Source organism: Odocoileus virginianus, chromosome 3 (assembly GCF_023699985.2).
Source record: "Odocoileus virginianus isolate 20LAN1187 ecotype Illinois chromosome 3, Ovbor_1.2, whole genome shotgun sequence".
NCBI classification, from domain to species: domain Eukaryota; kingdom Metazoa; phylum Chordata; class Mammalia; order Artiodactyla; family Cervidae; genus Odocoileus; species Odocoileus virginianus.
This window is the reverse complement of record NC_069676.1, coordinates 66,840,059-66,865,489: the sequence shown is the minus strand read 5'-3', so window position 1 is coordinate 66,865,489 and position 25,431 is coordinate 66,840,059. Positions and strand designations below refer to the sequence as shown.

Sequence of the window (25,431 nt, the reverse complement as noted above, 5' to 3'; positions counted from 1 at the left end):
AACTGCTGGCTTCACACCATGAAAGGTTTTTTTTTTTTTTTTTTTTTTTAATGCAATCCCAAGATGCATTCCCCTTCAGAGTTAAGGATACTTAAAGCTAAGATTCTGTAATAATACTGCTTTTTAACATGGGTTCAGTCTTTGCAAATGACTATAATTTGGCAGAGTTGCTGTCATCAGAAAGGTGGAAGGGCCTCCCACTTCTGGAATTATACCACAGAGGTGGGTGTCTACCCTGCCTGCGAGGAAGCCTGGCTTTGCCTAGAGTGCCCCTGCATTCCCTTCATTCTGGCTGAGTGCCTAAGAAGATCTTGAATATGATAGTGGTAACAGCAAGGAAACCCAGAGAACATCTCAATCAGCCTTCCCAGTTCACTCATGAAGAAAATGGGACTCCCCAGAGGGAATTTACTCTCCTAGCTGACAAGCACCAGCTGGTCTGAATCCTTTCCCATACACAGTATTGGGCCATTACATTATTGGTCTTTGTGGATGTCAGTAAAATGCCCCAAAGTAGGAGGAAAGAGTTTATTCTGTGAGAAGGGAAGGGAAGCAGGTTCATCTGGGGCCTCTTTTGGAACTTGCCGCTTATAATCATGTCAAGGTACCTACCATGGACTTGACCCTCACGCCCAGGAATAGGAGTGTGAGGAGGAAGGAGTGTCTCAGAAGGGACCTTGATACAAAGCCTGCAAACGCAGCAAAAGTGGTACTGAGTGACACAAGGGCTTGAGGATTTATTGTCCACTCACAGACAGACAACAGTCTGGCCAGAGGGCCTTAGCAGTCCTGCAAATCATGGGGCCCCTCAGGGCAGGCTTTTCCCACTGAGCTGCCCATTCTCTGGAAAGAATCACCCTGGCTTAAGAACAAGGCCAAGTGGTGTGCCCAGTTTAGGGCCATGTGGTGGGAGGAGGGGAACCCTTCATCTGTTATGACTCCACTTTGGACTGATTCTTGGAGATTCTAGAAGCTCTTTTATGCATCCCTACATCTAGGGTGCAATAGTGGATGCTCAATCAATATTTATTGACTGAATGAGTCCCCTGGGAAGGGTAATGTATTAACATATTATCTGCTGCTAATAGCTTTGTGCAAATTAGTTTAAAATTAAAATGAACACTTCTTCAGTACTTTGCATCTTATTACAGTAGCACATGCAGAATCCCATTTAGTTTTCACAGTATTCTTAGGAAAGCTGTATTTTTGACCTTGGGTAAAACAGCTAACCTTTCTATGACTTAGTTCCCCCATCTATAAAATGAAATTAATAGTACGTGTAAAGCATTAGAGTCTTTCCATAGGGACTGTTATTTCTATGTATTGTGGCCTGTTCTCCATTCCGGGGAGATAGGCTATTTAAATGGTGCCTTGGGATGTGGAGACAGAGCTGTGACTAATGTCAGCTCCTGCTCAAGGTTACCATCATGGACCCTGACCGCTGGCAGACAGTTCCTCACCAAGACAGAATGTGGGCTGGAGTCCACTCTGGCTTCACAACTTTAGCCCAGAATTTTACTTTGGAAGGCACTATAAATTCTTCCTTTGGTTGTTTACTTATTGTTCTCAGATTATGTGGAAAGGCCTCTGGAACCTTCGGACAATGTTATTATGAGCCTGGAGAACTGGTGAGGGAGAAGCTAAGAGGAAAATAAGAGCACGGGGGTTGCTGGGGACCCCACCTTGGCATTTGTTTGCCACATTTTTCTCAGCTGGATATTTATTAGTACCCAGGGTCTATGGCCAAGCTAAGTTCCTCCATTCCACTCTGTTCTCTTCTACTGTAAGCCTCCCAGCCTGAGCCTAGTAAATGAGCCCCAATCCTCATGCCCTCGACTTTCTTCTCTCCACTAACTCTGCCTTATGAGGGAACACAACTCTGTAAACATCAGAACACAGGAAGAGGAAAAGAGAGAGAAAACAAACAAATTAAAAAAAGGAGTACATGGAGTACATGCTGGGCTGTGGCGGGGAGGGTACGGTGGGAAAGGAGATGGAGAGTACAGGACGATGAGGTCCCAGGAGGTGGAGTGGGTTCAGCCATTGATAAGGACTCTGAGCCAAGGGCATTTAATATCAAGTTTGCCAATAGCCAGCCTATGGGCTGAATCCAGCCACGAAAAAATTGAGGGTTTTAAAATTTGGGGAATTTTCCATAAAACCCCAAATATCCAGCTTAAAAAATTCTAGTCATGCTGGATTCACATTTCATAGCAACAATGGACCAGAGCAGTGGAGTAGCTGTCCCCTCTAAAGGGGCACAGGCCATTCCTACTTGACACAGTCTCCACCACTCTCTATTATGTGGCACTCAACCTCAGTCACTTACTTAAATTATTTAAGCCCCTGTAGGTACCCAAGACTGAGAGACTTAGTTTATATGTATCATTCTTAGCACCAGTTGGTGAAACAGCCTCCTTCTTACCTAGCTACCTCCAAAATATAGACCTGAAAGATGGTTTTGAAAGGAGTATAGAAGGGTGGAGATGGGGAGTAGAGGTGAAAAGGCAGAGACAATTTGCAACTGGGAAAGGAAAAAACCCATACTGAGGAGAAGAAGGTTTGACAAGTAGAGAGAGAGGAAAGAGTTAGAATTCTCCTTTCCCATCTGTTCCCACTGGCTCCCTGGATTTCCTTAAACAAGGCATATAATCTTTGTGCATCAGTAACTTTCCTCATTAGTACAAAGTTGCATCACCATATTCAAAATCAAATAATGAAGCTTCCATCCTGCTCCTATGAGAGTAAATCAGATGGAGATTCTGAAATAAATTAATCAGCAATAGCATACTGTTTATATTGGCTTCTCTGAAAGACTGATTTAATATTTATCAAGCCTAGAATTTGTGCACCTGTACAAATGATACCTTTACTACCTTCTTTAAGCTTGTATTAATTTCACAAAATGAGGCATTTGGTCTCAAGAATTTCTAGGTTAAAGCTTTCAAAAGGGTGGTGGAGTTGTGTGTGCTGGGGAAGGAGAGAGAGAAAGGTGAGGTTTATTGTACATCATTTCATTAAATCATCAGTCAATCTTAACCATCCTTTAAATAGTTCTCATCTCCCTGACTACCAGTGTTTGCCAATATTGCAGCTGATTTGCTGTAAAAATTCTGAAATTGTTTGCTATTTCTGAAAGAAAGAACTTTCATGCTGGAGAGATTTAAGGACTTTCTGTTTACGTGTTTGCATCTATTAGGATTAACTCTGATCAGTTTTTCCTAACCCAGACATCAAGTTGGTCTAGAAACTGTACATTTCATTCATTCACTGAATAATTCCTGAGCACCAGCAACATACCAGGCACTGTTCCAGGCGCAGGAACAAAGAAAGAGAGGCCTCTCCTCTCATGAAGCCTCCAGCCTAGAAGGTGGACACCGGCATTCAATAAACCCACACAGGTTCAGATTAATTCCCAGTGGGGGTTGGGAATGAAAGTAGCTTAAACCAAGGCGAGTTGAAGTTGTGTGAGGGGAAGAGGGCTCTTTTAATAAGGTGTATGCTGAGGAATGAACATGTCCTGGCTCCAGTGATAAGAAGGAAAGTTCTCTGTGAAGACCTGGGGGAGGGTGTTCCTGCAACAGAAATAGCAAATGTAGAGGTTTGGAGGCATAGAAGTGCCTGCTCTGTGTAAAGAAATGGCAGCATCAGGTGGAGGTGGAAGACGCGGGTTGGGGGGTGCTTGTTGGAACCAGTGAGATCAATTACAAGATATTTTAAGGGACATGCAATTTTGTTACTTTTAAGCACTGAATACTAATTGGAAGCAGGCTAATAAATGTATTAAAGAACCCCCTTAGGGAACCTACTTTAATGAATAGAGAAGTGTTTACAATTATAGTAACAGGGTTGTCTGTAAATAAATGTGTCTAAAAATGCCTAATTTGACATTTTAAAAACAATTTGTCCTTTTAAGCAGTTTAAACACACTGTTTCCCAAATGTTGTTAAGATCTTCCATTTGCATTCTAAATCTTTCATCTCTTCTCTCCCTCTTCCCCTCAAGTAAGTTCTGACTAGCTCTTAAGAACTTGGAGTTCTTCATAGATTTTGAAAGACCAACACCAATCAAGTTCTTACTGAAACTACCACAAATTTTTAATGAATAAAGTCTAGATTTTTTGCAGCATTCCTAGAACAATAGTCGATAGTTATTATATTGATTCACAATGTGCGTACATCATTAACTCCATCTTGCAAATGAGGAAAATGACACTTTAAAAAGTTATATAGCTTCATCAAGGTTACATGGCAAGGAATCAGAAGGGTCAAGATTAAAACCCAGATCCTCTGAACAACCTACATACATTTAAGTATAGTAAGTCTGCTATATTAGAAGTTAAGTTGGCCTAGGTTCTAGTCTCTAATCTGTTGCTAACTAGCTCATGACCTTGGATGAGGAGCGCAACCTCTCTAAGAGCTTAGTTTCTTTATCAGGAAAAAATGTTGCTCATGATACCTGCTTAGTCTCACCAGACTGCATCCATTTCACAAATGTGTCCTACACACCATGGAGTGTGCTGGGGGCTGCATATACCAGGGAAACAGGATGCAGAAGCTGGCTTCATGGAGGTTACCATCACGGAGAAGGAACAGATGTGATTCAAATGATCCTACAAATAGTAGTAAAAAATCACAGTGAAAGCAGGTCTTCTGAGTCGTTACAGGAAGACCTGACTAAAGGTGTACCTTACCAAAGGTTTGGCATTGTTTTGGGCCAATCTTCATTGCAAATAGTCAACAACCATCACAAGCAAGGCTCTGACCTGGCATCCCGGGGCTCAGGAACCTGTTGCAGATCAGTGAGACAGCACATTCTCTTCTAAGGCAAGAAAGATCCTTAATTCTTTGGCAAAAAAGTCAGACCTGCCAGGAAGACTCAGTGGTCAAGTCCTCAAATGCTGGAAAGGAAATTAATTTTAACAAAAACACAGAGCTGAACATTAGGCCCTTCCACTTTCTGCCTCAGATGCTAATCTGGCTGGCAATTGTGTACAGGAGACAAAAGGTCACATAGGTACTCGGTGCTGTATGCCTCTCCCCCACCAACACCTTTTTAATCTCTGATGGTGTGATGAAGGATTCGGGATGCTGGGCTCCTGCCTTAATCAGATTCATTCCACTCTGTTGGTGGTGGTGGTGGTGCTGTTTTCTGGTGTCTCCGAGGAAATAAAGATGATAAATAGAGAGAAGTCTCATACTTTATTAGCATGGATGGGCAGACAGATCCCAGTAGTAATTAATCCCAAGATGCTTACAAATTTTTCCTTCTTTGTTAACCAAGAGTCAGGGTTTGCAGCTGTTGCCATAAAGGAAGAATGAAAACTGAACAACTACGTTCTGATGGAGTTGGAAAGAGATGGCAAAATGTTGATTAATCATCCCATGATACTTAACAAATATCAGTGTCCTACAAGTCAAGACCTTAGGTGCTTAAGGAAAATCAAGTCATAGGCATGCAGTATCCTCTTAGGACAGCATAGAAAATTCTGTAGCTTAAGCCTGAGTTAGCAAAGATCTTTTTCTGGGGGGTGGGGTAAGGAAAAAGGGAATATAAAGAAGGTAAGGACCAACCCCAAACAATGTAAAACAGCAATGAATCCTTGTGGAAATTGGGTTGTTTTTGGAACTTTTGTGTATAATTAAGGATCAGGCAGAAAATCCTTTTGTTTCAGTCCTGGGATTGTTCAACACCTTTCCAGAAAATCCACATTCTCTTTCTTGCAGTAAGGATTGCAGAATGGCTAAAGGTCAGTTATTCCAGGACAGTCATTCTGGAAGGATTTGAGCTGTTGTGAGGTTTTGGGGACACTATTGTGATCATTAGTTCTTTTTATGCTTTGACCTAAGTAAGAGCAGGATATTCAAGTTTTGGTTCTGGCTCCATTAAGCATGAATCATGTGACCTTGGGTAAATCATTTTACCTCTCTGAACCTCAGTTTACTCACCTGAAAAATCAATAATTACGCCAAGCATACCTTGAAATTCCTATGTTCCTGAATTATAAAAGTCTGCATTTATAGCAATTTTAGGATACTGGGCTGAGTATATCATCAAACCAGGAGAGATATCTCTCATGCTTTTTAAACATATTTGAGAGGTGAAAGGTGTATTTGTGGAGTGGTGGTGGTGAGATGGGATTTATCTATTTCTTCTTAAAGATTTTTGGGAAGCATTAAAGATAAACAACTAAGTCCTTCTCAAACTCTTCCAAAAGGTTGAAGAAGACAGAACACTCCCAAAGTCATTCTCTGAAGCCACCATCACCCTGACACCGAAAGACAAAGACACTACCAAAAAAGAAAAGTGCAGGCTAATATCTTTGATGATTATAGATGCAAAAATTCTCAACAAAATATTAGTAAAATGAATCCAACAGCACATAAAAAAGATCATATACTATGATCAAGTTGGATTCATCCCCAGGCCACTAGGATGATTCAACATATGAAAATCAATCAATGTAGTGCTCAGGCCTGGTGCACTGGGAAGACCCAGAGGGATCGGGTAGAGAGGGAGGTGGGAGGGGGGATCGAGATGGGGAATACATGTAAATCCATGGCTGATTCATGTCAATATATGACAAAAACCACTACAATATTGTAAAGTAATTAGCCTCCAACTAATAGAAATAAATGAAAAAAAAAAGAAAAGAAAATCAATCAATGTGATACCTATATCAGCAAAAGAAAAAACAAAAACCTCATGATCATCTCTAGATGCAAAAAAATCATTTGATAAAATTCAACATTAATTTATGATAAGAACTCTTAACAAACTGATATAGAGGGAATATATATCAACATAATAAAAGCTATTTATGACAAACATAATATTCAATTGTGAAAAGCTGAAAGACTCCCTGCTGAAATCTGGAACAAGACAAAGATGGCCACTCTCACCACTTCTATTCAACAGAGTACTGGAAGTCCTAGCCACATCAATCAGGCAAGAACAAGAAATAAAAGAATCCAAATTAGATGAGAAGAGGTAAAATAGTCATTGTAGGCAGATGACATGATACTAAATACGTGTGCTCAACTGCTCAGTTGTGTCCAACTCTTTGCAACCCCATGGACTATAGCCTACCAGATTCCTCTGTCCATGGGATTCTCCAGGCAAGAACACTGGAGTGCGTTGCCATTTCCTTCCCCAGGGGATATTCCTGACCCAGAAATTGAACCCTTGTCTCCTACATTGCAGGCAGATTCCTTACTGTCTGAGATACCAGGGAAGCCTGATACTAAATATAGATAACCCTAAAGACCCCAAACAAAAACTACTAGAATTGATAAATTCAGCAAGGTAGCAGGATACAAGACTAACCTGTTGCATTTCTTTATACTAGCAGTGAAATATTACAAAGGGAAAGTAAAAACAAATACATAATGTATTTTTTAAATACCTTTTAAAATCACATAAAATAAAATGCTTAGGAATAAACTATGACCAAGGAGGTAAAAGATACATGCTGAGAACTATAAAACATTGATAAAGGAAACTGAAGATGATTCAAAGAAATGGAAAGATATCTCATGATCTTAGATTGGAAGAATTAATATTGTTAAAATGGCCATACTACCCAAAGCAGCCTACAGATTTAATGTGATGTCTATCAAATTACCCATGAAATTTTTCACAGAATTAGAATAATTCCAAAATTTATATGGAACCATAAAAGACTCAGAATTTCCAAAGCAATCCTGAGGGAAAAAAATAAAGCTGGTGGCATAATTCTCCCAGACTTCAGACAATACTACAGAAATGGTAGGGACCTAACAGAAGCAGAAGATATTAAGAAGAGGTGGCAAGAAGACACAGAAGAACTGTACAAAAACAATCTCTTGAGAGTCCTTTGGACTGCAAGGACATCCAACTAGTCCATCCTAAAGGAGATCAGTTCTGGGTGTTCATTGGAAGAACTGATGCTGAAGCTGAAACTCCAATACTTTGGCCACCTCATGCAAAGAGTTGACTTATTGGAAAAGACCCTGATGCTGGGAGGGATTGGGGGCAGGAGGAGAAGGGGACGACAGAGGATGAGATGGCTGGATGGCGTCACCAACCTGATGGACCTGAGTTTGAGTAAACTCCAGGAGTTGGTGATTGACAGGGAGGCCTGGTGTGCTGCCATTCATGGGGTCGCAAAGAGTCGGACACAACTGAGCGACTGAATTAAACTGAACAAAGTTATAGTAATAAAAACAGCATGGTACTGGCACAGAAACAGACATATGGATAATGGAACAGAACAGACAGCCCAGAAATAAACCCACACACTTAAATGTCAATTAATCTTTGACAATGGAGGCAAGAATATACAATGGAGAAAAAATAGTTTCTTCAGCAAGTGGTATTGAGAAAGCTGGACAGCCACATGTAAATCAATGAAGTCAGAACACATCCTCACACTATACATGAAAATAAACTCAAAATGGCTTAAAGATTTAAATATAAGACATGACAAAATCAAACTCCTAGAAGAGAACATAGGCAAAACATTCTCTGACATAAATCATATCAATGTTTCCTTTGGCCAATCTCTCAAGTCAATAGAAATAAAAGCTAAAACAGACAAATAGGATCTAATCAAGCTTGAAAGCTTTTACACAGCAAAGGAAACCATAAACAAAATGAAAAGACAATCTGTTGCCTGGGAGAAAATTTTTGCAAAAGATGAAATCAACAGGGTTAACTTTCTAAAATATACAGATAACTCATATAATTAAATAACAAAATCTAACCAATCCAATCCAAAGTGGGTGAAGATCTGAATAGATATTTCTCAAAAGATGACATTCAGTTAGCCAATAGGCACATGAAAAGTTGTTCAACATCACTAATCATGAGAAAAATGCAAATCAAAACTACAATGAAGTACCACCTCACACCCATCAGAATGGTCATCATTAAAAGTCTGTTGTTGCTGTTCACTCACTCAGTGACATCCGACTCTTTGCAACCCCATGGACTGCAGCAAGCCAGGCTTCCCTGTCCTTCCATTTCACAGAGCTTGCTCAAACCCATGTTAATTGAGTCGGTGATGCCATCCAACCATCTCATCCTCTGTCATCCCCTTCTCCTACTGCCTTCTGTCTTTCCAGCATCAGAGTCCTTTCTAACAAGTCGGCTCTTCAGATCAGGTGGCCAAATATTGGAGCTTCAGTTTCAGCATCAGTGCTTTCAATGAATTATTCAGGGTTGATTTCTTTGAGGATTGACTGGTTTGATCTCCTTGCAGTCCAAGAGACTCTCAAGAGTCTTCTCCAACACCATCGTTCAAGAGCATCAATTCTTCGGTGCTCAGCCTTCTTTATGGTCCAACTCTCACATCTATATATGACTACTGGAAAAATCTTAGGTTTGACTAGGTGGGACTTTGTTGGAAAAGTAATATCTCTGCTTTATAATATGCTGTCTAGGTTGGTCATAGCTTTTCTTCCAAGGAGCAAGCGTCTTTTAATTTCATGGTTGCAGTCACCATCTGCAGTGAATTTGGAGCCCAAGAAAATAAAGTCTCTCACTGTTTTCACTGTTTCCCCATCTATCTGCCATGAAATGGTGGGACCAGATGCCATGATCTTAGTTTTCTGAATGTTGAGTTTTAAGCCAGCTTTTTCACTCTCCTCTTTCGCTTTCATGAAGAGGCTCTTTAGTTCCTCTTCACCTTCTGCCATAAGGGTGGTGTCATCTGCATATCTGAGATCATTGATATTTCTCCCAGCAATCTTGATTCCAGCTTGTGCTTCATCCAGTCCAGCATTTTGCATGATGTACTCTGCATAGAAGTTAAATAAGCAGGGTGACAATATACAGCCTTGATGTATTCCTTTCCCAATTTGGAACCAGTCTGTTGTTCCATGTCCACTTCTAACTGTTGCTTCTTGACCTGCATATAGATTTCTCAGGAGGCAGGTCAGGTGGTCTAGTATTCCCATCTCTTTAAGAATTTTCCAGTTTGTTGTGATCCACACAGTCAAAGGCTTTGGCATACTCAATAAAGCAGAAGTAGATGTTTTTCTGGGACTCTCTTGCTTTTTTGATGATCCAGTGGATGTTGGCAATTTGATCTCTGGTTCCTCTGCCTTTTCCCGGTACAACTTTACAAACCTCAAAAGTCTACAAATAACAAATGCTGGAGAGGGTGTGAAGAGAAGGGATGCCTCCTATACTATTGGTGGGAATGTAAATTTGTACAGCCACTACGGAAAACAGTATCAACGTTCCCTAAAAGATCAAAATTAGGGTTACCATATGATTTAACAATCCCACTTCTGGGCATATATCTGGAGAAAACTATAATTTGAAAAGATATATGCACCCCAATATTCACAGAAGCACTATTTACAATAGCCAAGACATGAAAGCAACCTAAATGTCCAATGGCAGATGAATGGTTAAAGGTGTGGTACATATATACAATGGAATACCACTCAGTCACAAAATGAATGAAATAATGCCATTTGCAGCAACATGTTTGAACCTAGAGATTATCATATTAAGTGAAGTCAGACAGAAAGGTAAATACCTTATGATACCACTTTTATGTGGAATCTAAAATATGACACAAATGAATTTTTTTTTTACAAAACAGAAACAAACTCACAGACAAAAAGACAGGACTACCAAAGGGAGGGATAAATCAGGAGTTTGGGAAGCAAATACAAACTACTATATATAAGAGATAAACAACAAGGTTCTACTTTATAACTTAGGGCACTATATTCAATATCCTGTAGTGGAAAAGATATGAAAGAAATGTGTGTGTATCCAAAGCACTTTGCAGTACAGCAGCAAACTAACAAAATATTATAATTCAACTATACTTCAAACAAAAAACAAAATAACTAAGAATTGTTTGTAATTTGTATACTGAATACATAGGTGTTTCTAAAGAATTTTACAGTGTTTAAAATGGTTTATTCTCTTGGATACTTTAACTCCTCAAAGGTTTTTTTGTTTTCTGATTTTTTTGTGTGTGCATACATCCTCATTTTGTTTTTAAACATTTTATCCTTAAAACATGGAGATGTCAACCTCAGCCAATAGATTAAATATGTGTACTGCCTGAATTAAGGAAAACTTCGTATACTTTCTGGATCTCTGAGCATCTCAACCTGAATCTTCTGAGTTCTTCAAAGTTCCAAATCTATTTGCTGAGGCAAGAAGAAAAAAAAATTCTTGGAGTGTATCCAGAATAGAATCAGACTGAATTTCCAGTGGTCTTCTGTTTAACCCTAACCTCTTCTGTTCAACCCTAGCCTCTTTGACTTGCCATGGGTCCTGTCCATCATACTGTATTAATGAGAAAATGGCCAAGAAACACCTATAGGTTTTTAGCAAACAAACTCTACTTCACTGGAGATGTGCTATTATGCATTAGAACACTGGGCAAAGCTAAGAGTGCCACACAATAAATAAATACACAAATAAATAAAGGGAAACACAAGGCCTTTTTAAAGATGCAAAGTGGGAAAGAACATTATTTTCTCTCTCTTGAGACTCAGCCTCCACTATGAACCAAAAACCAGAGTTCACCACCCTAATACTCTAAACCTATTGAACCAGATCAAAATCTCTGTATCTAAATATGCTGTGAGCTGAACCCGAACAGAGCCAAAATTTCATCTGGTTCAAATTCATGTTCTTTTTTTTCTTCTCTGCTCATAGAATTGCCTAAGTGATTTAGTGACCAGCATTTCTCACTTGAAGAACCTTAAGAAATGGTGCTTGCATGTGTGCTGTGTGACAGTGATCAAGATGAGTACTTTTATTTTTCTTAATATGAAATATCTATTCCAAGACTACAGAGCTCAGGTTCCTCATATCTTTGGTATGTGGTGGGATAAAATTTTGTGGATTTGAGGGTTTTCTTTCTTTTTTTTCTTTTTGGTTAAAAAACCAACACAGCTTCGAGACTTTCACATACAATAACCCAAGATAGTTTCTGTCTGCCCAGTTCCCAGATAAAAGAAAAACAAAACGAGTGCGGAGCAGTTGATAATTTTTTTGAAACAGGATACATTTTTCCCATGTTCAGATCTGAAAATACTCAACTGTAATTTAATCTACCTTTATTAGATTACACAGTTATGTCCACAAAATTGTGGAAACCATCCTAAATTAGTAAGGGCAGGGAAGAAGCAGGCTGAATATGAGAATTCCTGCTGCTCTTGTCTGCCGTGTCTTCTGAATAGAGAGGCAAGGCATGGGCGAAGCACTCGATTTATCAGGGACAAGGGAGCTCAGCACCCCTCGAGTATCCCCAGTAGGAAGCCCACCTTCTAATTTGGAGTTACCCCATCTCTCAAAGAGTTTGCTGGACAGCTGCAGAACAGGCAAAAAATGGCAAGGTCATCCAAAAGTCACCCTTTACTGGTCCAAATATGCTTCATGCTTACAAAGGCCTACATAGTGTTATGGACTAGAATATGGACACCCAGTTAAATTTGTATTTTAGAGAAATAAAGAATAATTTTTAGTATATCTCAAATATTGCCTAGAACATACTAATACTAAAAAATTTTTGTTCATCTGAAATACAAATTTAATTGTCTGTATTTTGATTTGCTAAATCTGGCAACAAACTTCAAATCACTCCAAAATATCACAACACCTTTTACAATAGCAAAATTGAAATAAACCATGTGGTAGGAATGAATCTTAGGCTGTAAATATAGGTGTGAAAGTTATATATATATATATATATATATATATATATATATATATATATATATATATAGTATTTTAAAGAGCAACATATTCTTCTTCCAACTGCCCAAACCAGTAGGAAATTCAGCCTCAGTCCATTAAGGGACCCTGCACCTTCTTTGGGCCCCATCTCAATCCAAACCTTAGGTGGTGTCCAGAGACTAGGGTAGTCAAGTGGCAACTTGGGACTCTGTAATCACTTTAGGGACAGAGGCTCTATCCTGAGTTTTCTGTGGGGCTAGGTGAGCTTTTTTTCCAAGACATAGCATCTCTGTACTTAGGAGCTCTGTTTTTGTGGTTGTTGTTTTGTTTGGTTGGGGCTATTTCTGCGCCACCCTACACAGCATACAGGATCTTAGTTTCCTGGCTAGAGATCCAGCCCAAGCCTCCTGCATTGGGAGAGCGAAGTCTTAACACCATTGGCCTATCACTTAAGTCCCAGGAGCCACGTTCTGATCAACGATCTTTCCATCCACATTGACTTTTACTTAAATTCTGTGAACTCTCTTCCTTTTCCTCTCGTTGACTTCAAAGGCATTCTCTCACTTCCAGTTGACCTCAAATATATAGTTGCTTCAGTAATTGTGAGGCTTTTATGTCAGATAGGGAAGTTTCTATCTTTAAGTATTACTGCTCCCTCCAAAGTAATCCCTGAGGGAATAATCCCTTATGGGGCTGAATACCTGCTTGAAATGGAAGCATGTAAGATCATGGAGACTGCACAGGATGAGTTATTGCTCAGTAAATATTCTTTCTCCCTACCCCTATTTCACCTCCATGGGAGGAGTCTTCATCCCTTACCCATTGATTTGTCATGTGACTTGCTTGATTTGTCATTACCCCTGGGATTTGTCATGTGACTTGCTTCATCCAGTGGGATGTTAATGGACATGACCAAGCTAGGCCTTGAAATGTGCCCGTGTGGTTAGGTGTTCTCTTTTGTACTCTGTCATTATCAATGCCACATGTCCAAGGAAGATAAAAGACATGTAAAGCAGACTCAGAACAACTCATTGCTTAGAGCCAAACCCAGCCAAGTACAGCCCAGATCAGTTGAACCCCAGGCAATCTTTTGACACACAAACAAGAAATAAATATTGATTACTGTATGCCACTGAGTTTTGGAGTAGTTTTTCATGTAACATAACAAATACAGGTACAAATAAAAATTCATATTTCAGTAGATTACTGAATTCAGTAAATTGTCTTGACACACCTAATGCTCAACTATGATACTGAAGCATTTATTGTATCCCAAAATCACAGCTATAAGCCTGTGATCCTATGGCTTGCTTGCTGTCTCTCCATAACATCTGACATCATTTTCTAAGTTATTTATTTCTTCTAATAGCTAATATTCATATAATTCCTTGAAGTTTGCAAAGTGCCCTCAAATGCATTATCCTATTAGATCTTTTTAATAATCCAGTTGTGAGGTAAGGTTGATATTACCAACCCCATTTGAGAGACAAAGAAATTGATTCAGAATGAAATCAACGATTGCCCATGGGAACAAAGCCAGTTCTGAGTTCCAGACCAGAGCCGGAGCTCCAAACACATCTTCTCACTCCTCCTACAAAGCTCTTTCCACCATACTATGACGGCCTTGAGAACACCCAGCACAGGTCTGGGCACATTACAGTTCTCAGTAAACACCTGAGGAATGATGGGGAGACCAGTGAGTGTGAAGTCAAAGCTCCTAGGAAATATCTCACTAGCAATTCTCACCCCATAGTTTCTATTATTGTGTTAATTGGTATTTGGGGAGTGAGTAGAGGGACTGGGTAGAGAAGATTGGATGCTATTTAATACATTTTAGAAATTCTGCTTTAACAAATAAAATGTCTTTATTGCTGGGTCTTTAGTGGGCTTGAGGGGGGTATTTGCATGATTTTCTAGGTGAGGAATAGAGTATACTTTCTCTAACTGATTTGGCCATGGAATCTTTTGAATCAGAAATTCTTTTGTAGGATTTGCTGGGATCCGTGGAACCCACCTTAGGAAATACCAGCTTATAGCCTTGGACTACCCTGGTTCTGTCCTTTGGCATTTTCACTTTGCATTATCCAGCGCTGTTTGTGTTGTGGGCACCCTCCAGGCTCTTTAAGCTATTGTTAATGACTCTATTCTAATTTCAAGAAACTTGTAACTTAATGGGATGATAACTTGGTATATTAATTAAAGCTCTTTTCATTGAAAACACAAAAAAGCAACTCTGGCTAACTTATTTTAAGATTAGGAAACTCACAGAATCATAAGAATTGCCAAACAATTGGGATTTGAAAAGAGAAGGAATGGTGGCAGTTTAGGGGATTTCAGCCCCGGGAATCACTGAAGCTGCCACTCAAATAACTCTGCTGTGGAAACATCTCTGTCTGCATCTTTTCACTCAGATTTCAATTCCTGGGATGGAGAGTCTGATTGTCCTTGCGGAGGCCATGTCTTTTCCCCAGGATCATTCAGCCAGGGAAGAGAGGAATCTGCTGTGATCTGAATAGCCACTCTGGTGCATGGCTCCCATATCTGCCTTACAGTGAATAGAGTCCCATCTTTTGTGGGGGTTGGTGTGAAATTGGTGGATAAAGCTATAACTACCCTTCAAAGTCTGTTATGTTTCTTTCTAGGGATGTAAGACATTGCTTTTTCTTCCTTTGATCATCAAATAAGTTTTAAAACTACACTATAAAAAAATTGAGTTTCCAGCACTAAAACACAAACTTAGCTTGGAGAATCACTTTTGCAATTAGGGTATCCCATGAAACCAATGAACATTTGCTTAGGGGCTAGTGAAATAGTGGCTGGACTTGTTCACACTTTTCAAGTCCTCTTAACCTCTTCCTTTTTTTCCAAATGCAGACAGCTGAATTCACAGAGTTTAATATATATTTGATGCAACTTGACTGTATACCAGAGATGGACTAATATGGAACTTCCCTGGTGGCTCAGATAGTAAGGAGTCCACCTGAAATGCAGAAGCCTGGGGTTCAATCCTTGGGTCAGGAAGATCCCCTGGAGAATGGAATGGCAACCCACTTCAATATTCTCACCTGGAGAATTCCAAGGACAGAGGAGCCTGGCAGGCTACAGTCTATGGAGTCGCGAAGAATCAAACATGACTAAGAGACTAACACACTTTAAACAATATAATAGCGCTACACAAACCTTAGAAGAGGCTAGCATCCCCCTGGTTAGTTACCAAAAACTAATGGTGAGGTAATCATCAAGAATGGTATCCCGGAAGAGAGCTTTGAGGGGGCATTTCCTTAGTCTTGATTCAACAACAATCTAAACTATTTTTTAAACAAGTCAAAACAGGTTTTCTTCTGCCTCCTGAAATTCCAAATTCAAAAGCAAATGAGGCATTAAAAAAAAAAAAATTAAGTCTCAAAAGGCTTCAGTACCTACTACTATGCTATACTGTGGGGCTTTATTTGAATATATTTTGCTTTTATTGCTTTGTGCTTTTTGCTGTCTGTGATTTACAGAGTAGTGTGGGAAAACAGTTAATACCGAATAAAAGTTAAAATTAAAACCACTTTTTCCACTATGGTGCTGTCTCCTTCCCACCCCCTCATCCCTGGGGGCCTGTTCAACTGAGTTTAGTAGCACAAAGGCTACTTAGTTTCTAAAGTCATAATCAACCTAAAATGAATTGATTTCTTAGCTCCAGGTCAAGATAAACAGTTAGTTGACAACTATGGTTGATAATGGAGAAGGAAATGGCAACCCACTCCAGTGTTCTTGCCTGGAGAATCCCAGGGACGGGGGAGCCTGGTGGGCTGCCGTCTATGGGGTCGCACAGAGTCGGACACGACTGAAGTGACTTAGCAGCAGCAGCAGCATGGTTGATAATATGGAGAGAATTGATAAATAATGGAACAAGTTCATTTTAAGATACTTGTAGAATTCTGGAAGTTTGTGGCACATTTAAATAATTTGGGTTAATTCAAATAACATTATGTTTGGAGCTAAGCTTGCTTTGGGATCCAAATAGTTTCTAAGAAGAACAACTACTGTTCATAGCCCTCTGACACAAGAGATGTTAGACTGGCAGGAAAAGCTTGTTTCTCTCTGCCCACCTGAGGAATGACACCTAAATCTTTTCAACCTGAGGAGACAGACATACCCCATCCCAGTTGGTGACTCAGCCAAGGCTCTGACGATGCCCCCAAGTCTTTGCTGAATACTTACTACGTGCCAGGCACAGTGCTGCTGTGCCGTCACTTTTATACCCATTTCTTGGTTTAACCCATAAAACATTTTACACAACACGTTAAAATCCCATTTTACATTTGAGAATATTGAGACTGACAATGATCAAGAATCTTTTCTTGGTCAGACGTCTCTACTCCCTATAGTAACAATAACCAAAGTAGACAGGAAAGAGGGTTCACACAGAACATGGAGTAAGTAAGGAAGATAAAGTCAGTATCCATGAGACACATTAAAGCAGTAACAACAGTGTGTCTGAGACATGGTGCTAGTATCTTTAGGTACTATCTTTAATCATCACATTGACACTAGGAAATAGGTAGTAAAATGGTCTCTATTTTAGTTCTGAGGAAGGTTAGGAAAACTGCCAGTAACTGAGCATTGCATGGTAACTCCTACAGACGTGCTAGCGCAATAAAACAGACACTGGTGCAAAGGACATTGAGAAAAGTCAGGATAGCTTCAGGCCGCAAGTCATGACAATGAAGACTCTAAGTGGGAAGAAAGGCCTTCCACTTAAGCAAGTTTATAGGCTGTAACACACTCAGTCCAAGTGTTTGGTGACAAGAGCAGATAGTTATCTCTGAGTCACAGCTCAGTAGGAAGTCTTCAGAAAGGAGAGGCTGACTGGTTGTCATGAGTCAGGAAGCTTCTCTAGGAGAACTGACACGCCATGAACCTTATACCACAAGAGCATTTGGCTAGGGCTTCTAGTGCCAACCACACCGCAGAGTTTTCATGGGGAAGTTGGGTTCCAGGGAGTGTTTGTGGATGAATAAGTCACCATTATAATTGACCTTTTTCTCCACCAGCTACTACCATCCAGCAAGCAAAGGGATTCTATTTTTAAGTCAAACTGTGCATTGGGTATCTATGTGAAACACAAGCTGTGCTGAATTTTTAAAGGAATCAAAGCCTTACTATAAGGAATGAACTTTAATGAGTCAGTTAGCAGAGTGGCAGGTATCAGAGAAAGGAACAGTGGAATTTGAATAACAATGCTTCCCTAAGGCGCTGGAATAGACAAGTAAAATGATAAGATTCCCAGAATTTGCTTCAAAATATTCTTAGGGGTGGTGGAGGGTGATAAGAGTAGCTGGAAATATAGAAAAAATTAGATAGACCATAGGTTGATAATGGCTGAATCTCTGTGATTAATATGTTAGGGTTCAGTATACTCTTCTACTTTATGTATGTTTAAAATTTTTTATAATAACTTAAAAAAAAAAGAAACAAGTATAGATATGGTCTACTATTCTATTCAATAGAAAAAAAAGAAAAGAAAAGAAAATTTCATACCACTGGGAATATAAATATGACCAGGGGGGTGGCTTGGATTTCCTGCACAAAGTTGTAGGTTCTCCTTACATCCAAACAATACCTAGGTCCTATACGTCCAACCTCCAAAATTCACCTCCAGTGTCCGCTTCTCTCCATCTCCCCTGCACCACCCAACCACCACCAACATTGTGGCCTCTTAATATGCCTCCCTATTTCCAGTAGAATGTCTATTTCCAGTCTCTTCTGCCTACAGAAGGAGTGATCTTTTCAAAATGCTAATCTGATATTTTCATGAGAATAAAGAAAGCTGCGGAACAGTATAAGAAAGGGAAAAGCACAACATTCATACATACATATTTATATACTACCTGCTTATATTTGAAAGATAAACAAATACTTATAAAAATAAAAAAGGAGGAAGTGCACAATAGAGGACATAGGTTGGCAGCAAAATTTCTCTGAATGTTCTCTTAAAAATCTTCACTTTGGAATCACATAATGTTTACACACTCAAAAAATAACATTAAGTAAAAATAAAATAAAATAAGACATTTCTGAAAATTGAACACAAATTGAAACAAAAAAATAAAAACAAATGTCTATTAACTACACAAAGAAAATAATTATTTCAAGTAACTTCCATAAAATTGTTTTGACTTTACATTCTTGTGAAATATATTTTAAAACCAAGAAAAGCTGCAAATAAATCTTAGGACTTCATTCAGTAGTTTTATTGTTAGTATTAGGTGGAACCATACAAAATTGCCAATATTTGGCCACTGTTGACCTATAAAATGAAAATTTCTTATATTGCAAATATAGTAATATTATATAGTAATATTATTTTACACTATAAATATAACAATACATTTTGCATGTAATCTAATTCATAAAAATATAAATATAGTATGTTATAACAATATTATTACTTTTGGAAATACTTTTTATATATTGTAGCATGAAACAAGTAATCAATGTTTTTAGGACAAAGTTTTTAGCAAAGTAAGAGAATTATTATTTTAGAAGTTAATAAATATCTTGATTTTTAAATGAGATATAATTGACACAACATTTTATAAGTCTGAGAGGTATAATGAGTTGTTTTGATACTTTTATACACAGCAATATGATTACTATAGTAACATAGCAATCATCATTTCTTTGTGTTGAGAACTATAAAAATCTAGTCTATTAGCAACTTCAAAGTTTATAATATAGTATTGTTAACTATAATCACTATGCTGTGCATTAGATCTCCAGAACTTATCTACTAGTTGCAAATTTGTACCCTTTAACAATATCTCCCAGTTTCCCCACTCCTATCCCCTGATAACCATCATTTTACTCTGTGTTTTTACACATCCAACTTTTATAGGTTGCATGTCTAAGTAATAGCATACAGTACCTGTTTTTCTCTTTCTGACTTATTTCACACAGCATAATGCTCTCAAAATAAATTGCAAGTATCAGTATGAACTTGTGCTTCTTTTTCAAAAATATTAATTCCTAATTGTCCACTAAAACGGACACTAAGCCTAAGACCCAGACTGTGGTGTCTAAACATCTTCCCACTGAAAGAAAGTAGAGATGCTGGTGGAAACAGCAGAAAACAGAAAAATTAAACTGGGGATATATTACTGTGTAAGGAAACTATCAGAGTAATTAAGTCCAGTTAAAAAGACAAAGATCTGACATGAGGGACTTCCCACTGGCTAAAGCAGGACAATTTATGCATCAACAGAATGATGACTAAAATTAATTAAAACACATTTAATATATAAAAACCATAAATTCATAATGATACTCAAAAAAAGAGAAAGTGAAAATAAAAGGAAGGGGGGAAAAAAAGGAAGAAGGTGAAAAACACATCATTGGAAACACAGTTAGATGTAACTAGGTCACACTTTACTCCACAAGGTTGTGATTAAAGTGAAAGAATCATATATATATCCTGCCTTTCCTGGAAGAACCGTTTTCCAAAGTAGCATAACAACCCTTGATGATGAGAGAAATTTTTATCTTTTATAGAGGGATTCTAACTAATAAATGTGTTAGGAAGGATAGCATTAGAAACTCATCATTTTTCAATTCTTAATGAAATAATTGATTCAGATAATGATCATCATTGGATGAAATCATTGGTTTAAAGGTTGATGAAGAAAATTACAATGGAGGGATTTAAGCTTTCATCCCCTTAAATGCTAAACCAGTTTTGTTTTCCTGGGATAATTCTCATTTGATCATAATGTCTCATCTTTTTATGATATGAATGGTTTGCTAATATTTTGTTGAGGATTTTTATGTCTATATTGGGGATAAAAGTAAGTGAAGTTGTTCAGTCGTGTCCAACTCTTTGCGACCCCATGGACTGTAGCCTACCAAGCTCCTCCATCCATGGGATTTTCCAGGCAAGAATACTGGAGTGGGTTGCCATTTCCTTCTCCAATATTGGGGATATTGGCCTAAATTTTTTTATTTGTATTATGTCTTTAGCTTTGGTATCAGAGTAATACTGGTCTCATAAAGTAAGTTGGAAAATGTTCTTTCCTTCAGTATTGTCTGGAATAATTTGTGAAGAACTGCTATTATAATCTTTAAATATTTGATAGAATTCACCAATGAAGATATCTAGGCTTAGGTTTTTTTCTCAGAAGATTTTTAATTACTAATTCAATTTCTTTACTTGTTGTGGATCTATTCAGATTTTCTATTTCTTCTTGGGTCAGTTTTGGTAATTTGTGTCTAAGAATTTAAAATTTTTTCATTTGGTCTATTTGTTGGTACAAAGCTATTCACAGTCTTCTCTTATCTTTTTAATTTCTGTAGCGTTTATGCTGATTTCCTCTCTTTCATTCATGATTTGATGATACTTGCCTTTTCCTTAGTTTGCCTAAAGGTTTGTCAATTTTGATGATCTTTTCAGACATTCAACTTATGATTTCATTGATTTACTTAACTTTTTGTTCTATATTTCATTGCTTTGCTCTCTAATCTTTATTACTTACTTTCTTCACCTTATGTTGTATTTGCTTTGCTCTTCACTTTCTAGATTCTTAAGGTGAAAGATTTGGTTATTGATTTGAGATAATTTTTATTTAACATAGGTATTTAAAGCTATATATTTCCCTCTTAGCACTGCCTTACTTACATCCCATAAATTTTGACATATCATGCTTTAATTTTAATTCAGTTCAACTTTCCCTTGTGATTTCTTCTTTGACTCATGAGTTATTAAGAAATGTGTTGTTTAATTTGCAAATATTTGTGGTTTCTCAAATTTCTTTCTGCAGTTGATCTTTAATTTAATTCTTCTGTGGCTGGAGAACACACTGTTATTTCAATTCTTTTAAATTTATTGAGATATTTTATGGTCAGCATATGATCTGCCCTGGAAAATGTTCCATGCATGACTGAAAAGGGTGAATATACCAACCAAATACTACAGGTGGAACATCTAGACATTAGGCACTTTACGATCTGATGCAATATACTGGTCAAAATGGACAAGATTATGTTGTAATAACAAATATAATTAAAGTGGTTACTTACCCAACCAGGATCCAGGCTGATAGGAATGCATCTCAATATGGCCTCCCACGATCACACTGGCAGAAGAAAAAGAAGAAGGCAAATCATATACTGGCTCTCCGAGCTCTTCCCAGGAACAGACACATTTTGCTTCCACTCTTATTTGATTAACCGAAGCAAGTCACATGATCATGTGCATGCATGCTAAGTCACTTCAGTCGTGTCTGACTCTTGAAGACCCCATGGACTATAGCCTTCCAGGCTCCTCTGTCCATGGAATTCTCCAGGCAAGAATACTGGAATGGGTTGCTATGTCCTCCTCTAAGGGATCTTCCCAGCCCAGGGATGGAACTTGTCTTGTCTCCTGCATTGGCAAGTGGGTTCTTTACCACTAGCACCACCTGGTGGGGCAAGGAAGTGCTATTCTACCATATACCCAGAAGCAGACCTGACAATTTATGACGAAAAGCACTTATAATTGGCACACTACTATAAAATATTCCTGTGAAAATCTGCTGAATGCAAATCTAATAAAAATTTCCATTACCTTTCAACTTATAAGAAAACTGTAGTATAGAGGAACAAGCTAAATGACACCATAACTAAGCAAAAAGACAAATCTAATTCTTTTTTTAAACTGTGGTATGAAAGAAACATTAAAACAACAAAGAGGCTTAACAATTGAATGTAATACATAGGCATGGTTCAGATCCTGATTTCAACCAACTAAGAAGGCATTTGAGACAACTGCAGAAATTGAATATAGAATGAGTTTTAGATAATACCAAGGGATTAACAATGCTGTTAAGTATGAAAATGGCTGGTAGGATTGTCAGAAAATATCCATATCTTTACAAGTTGCATCTGTAGGTATGTAAGGATTCAGTTATGTCTGTGACTGCTCTATGATACTTTGAAATTCATAAGCAGAGGAAAAATTGGTAGAGGAAGAAAATATGGCAAAATCTAGATATCTGTGGAATCTGAGTGGTATGAATATGAGACTACATTAAAAGTATGTTCTCTGCTTTTGTATTATTAAAATTTATTTAATAAAAATATTTAAAAAATTTAATTTGAATCATGTCACTTTTTTAAAACCTCTTCATGGCTTTAATGGTTGAATAAAAAGTTCAGATTTATTACAAGGTTCTTCAAATTTAGCATCTGTTTATCATCTTCGCCCCGATCATCTTCTTCACTGGCAGCACTTCGACCGAACACTTCCCATGAGTCCAGGACTAATCTGAGCCCTTTGCCTGCTTTATTATTTTCAATACCACAATAACCAGAGTTCTTTTGTTATCCACTGTTTGCAAATGAGGAAACTGAAGTACAGACAGATTCAACAACTAGTCCAAAATCTCATAGCTAGCAGGTTGGGAAAACTGGATTTGAACCCATGCAGGCTGACTCCACCATCCATGCCATTAACCCCTTTATTTTATGGGCACTTGATATTCCTCTTTCTTCTATGTTCACAAATTACTATGGCGCCTAGCACATGGTAGGAGCTTAAAATTTTTTTGTTAAATGGATATTGATAGCTTAGGTTTCTATCACTTTTTCAGTGTCCTTATCTTCTCATTAATTCTGTTGCAAATATAGTTACTTTCCTGTTGATATTCCATTGCTGTCATAATGACCGATAAGTATTTCCTGAAAGGAGTATTACCAGCACAGAGAGGAAAGTGCCCACTGAGTCCTTTCCTCAATGCAGCTTTCCTTATGACTGTCTTGGGTTCTCTCAATGACTCTTGCTCTCAATATATTGTAACGTAATTCTTTGTTTATATACTTACCTCTTATCCAGTCTATGAGTTCTGAGAGGCCAGGGACTCTATCTTATGTACCTCAGCCTCCAGTACCTAATATGGTAATTGGCATGTCTTGTGCTATTAAGTTTATTGAGTAAATCAGTGTACAAGAGCTGCTAAAGAATTCCTCTTTATCCTTCAAAGCCTAGCTCAGATGTTTTTTATTAAAAAATTCCTGCTGCCTTCCAAAGTTAGTCTGTCCATCCTCTGTGCCATTATTGTACCTTCCATACACACTTATAATTTTCTTCATGTTGCACTGTACTTTTCAGTCCACTTGTGTTCCCAACTATATCATAAGCTTTGCAAATCTGAGACTGTGCTTTATTCATCTCTGTCTTACTAATACCTAGCAATATTACTATCACAGAGTAGGGGCTCAATACATTTTTGTTCAAAAGCAAAACTATCAAAACTTTTAAAATGCACAATTATCAATATATTTATTTATTGCCTTTAGCAGATATTGTAAATAAAAAAATAGTTTACATTCTGTCTTTGAAAAAAATTCTGATGGGACTTTGGAAATGGGACACACACCTTAGTAGAATAATACTCTGCTGTGTGCACTATGCTAAGTCACTTCAGTCACGTCTGACTCTTTGCGACCCCGTGGGCTGTGTAGCCCGCCAGGCTCCTCTGTCCATGGGGATTCTCCTGGTAAGAATACTGGAGTGGGTTGCCATGTCCTGTTCCAGGGGATCTTCCTGACCCAGAGATCGAACTTATGTCTCTTATATCTCCTGCACTGGCAGGCAGTTCTTTACCATTAGCACCACATACCATCACCACCATTTCAAGTCTTTTGTCACTTTCTGTTATTTGCTTTTGAGCTATAAGTGAGTGATGGTCACTTTGTATTTATGCTGCTTCCTCTGCTAAACTTGCAGTATGTCACATGCCATTAATTTTTTTTTTCCCAAAAGATTCAACGTGGGAAAATTGATGGCCATAACTGAGGATATAAAGTGGGAAAAATAATAAAGCAAATGAATATGGCACTATGGAAAGACTGGCAGCCTGCTTTTCTGCTCTGAGCCTCAGCTTCCTCATTTGTAAAATCAGATCTCACCAGATGATCCCAGAAGCCTCTCCTATGTTCTAGAATTTCGGCTATCTTTACCTCAAAGGAAAGGAAACAATAGGCTTCTGCAGCAGGCTGGTCTTGAGCCCTGGGGCGATATCTATCTGAGCAGGTGAATATCCCTCTATAAGAGGAAAAACAAACAAAAAGCTATTTTCTGGCTAGCCCAGGACCTGACTTAGAAACTTACCTTCTTATCACAGGTAGGATGGGGAGTAACCTGGAGTGATGATTTACAGTCATTATGACCACATGCAAAATCAAATACACTATAGGACACTAGAAAGAGAGGGACTGTCGAGGAAGAAGGAGAGAGAGTACAATAAGCCCAACTTAATATTGGACCTTCCCACCCCCACCCTGGCTGCAACCACCTGCTGGCCCAGTCTTCAAGGTCAGTAAACTTGTGGCTGTTTTCCACGGCAGGCACTGCTAATTGATTACAGAACTATTTTCTTCTAAAGCCAAACTTCATAATACAATGCTGCTCCAAACTCCAACAACTGTTTAGAGCCAGAATGTCAGCTAAGATCTATTTGGCATCCTGGGCTCAAATTTCCTCCTTATTCCAGCAGAGGAAAGTACTGCAAAGCGGTGTGTAATTTTAACTAAATAAGAGACTCTGGGCAAGTTCCTTACTTTGGGCTCTGAGTATTGCCTAGTCCCCTCCATTCAGGCATTCTATGTTTTGAGGATTTTAGTTCTCATCCCTCTTCGGAAAATAGGAACATTTACATGGCACTGCTATCCCAAAGCTCCAGCTTCTTCATAACATGTTAGCATTTAGTTAACCTGGAT

The 25,431-nt window shown here is 38.3% G+C and overlaps 1 long non-coding RNA gene across 2 annotated transcripts in view; it reads right to left on the bottom strand.

The window, feature by feature from the left end:
* Positions 1 to 25,431, bottom strand: part of LOC110143652 (uncharacterized) — a 281,308-nt gene that overhangs the window by 111,168 nt on the left and 144,709 nt on the right. For both annotated transcript variants that reach the window (XR_011485000.1, XR_002315641.2), the window contains one exon: positions 21,754 to 21,809. This is a non-coding gene — a long non-coding RNA (uncharacterized lncRNA). The remainder of the gene's footprint in view (positions 1 to 21,753; positions 21,810 to 25,431) is intronic.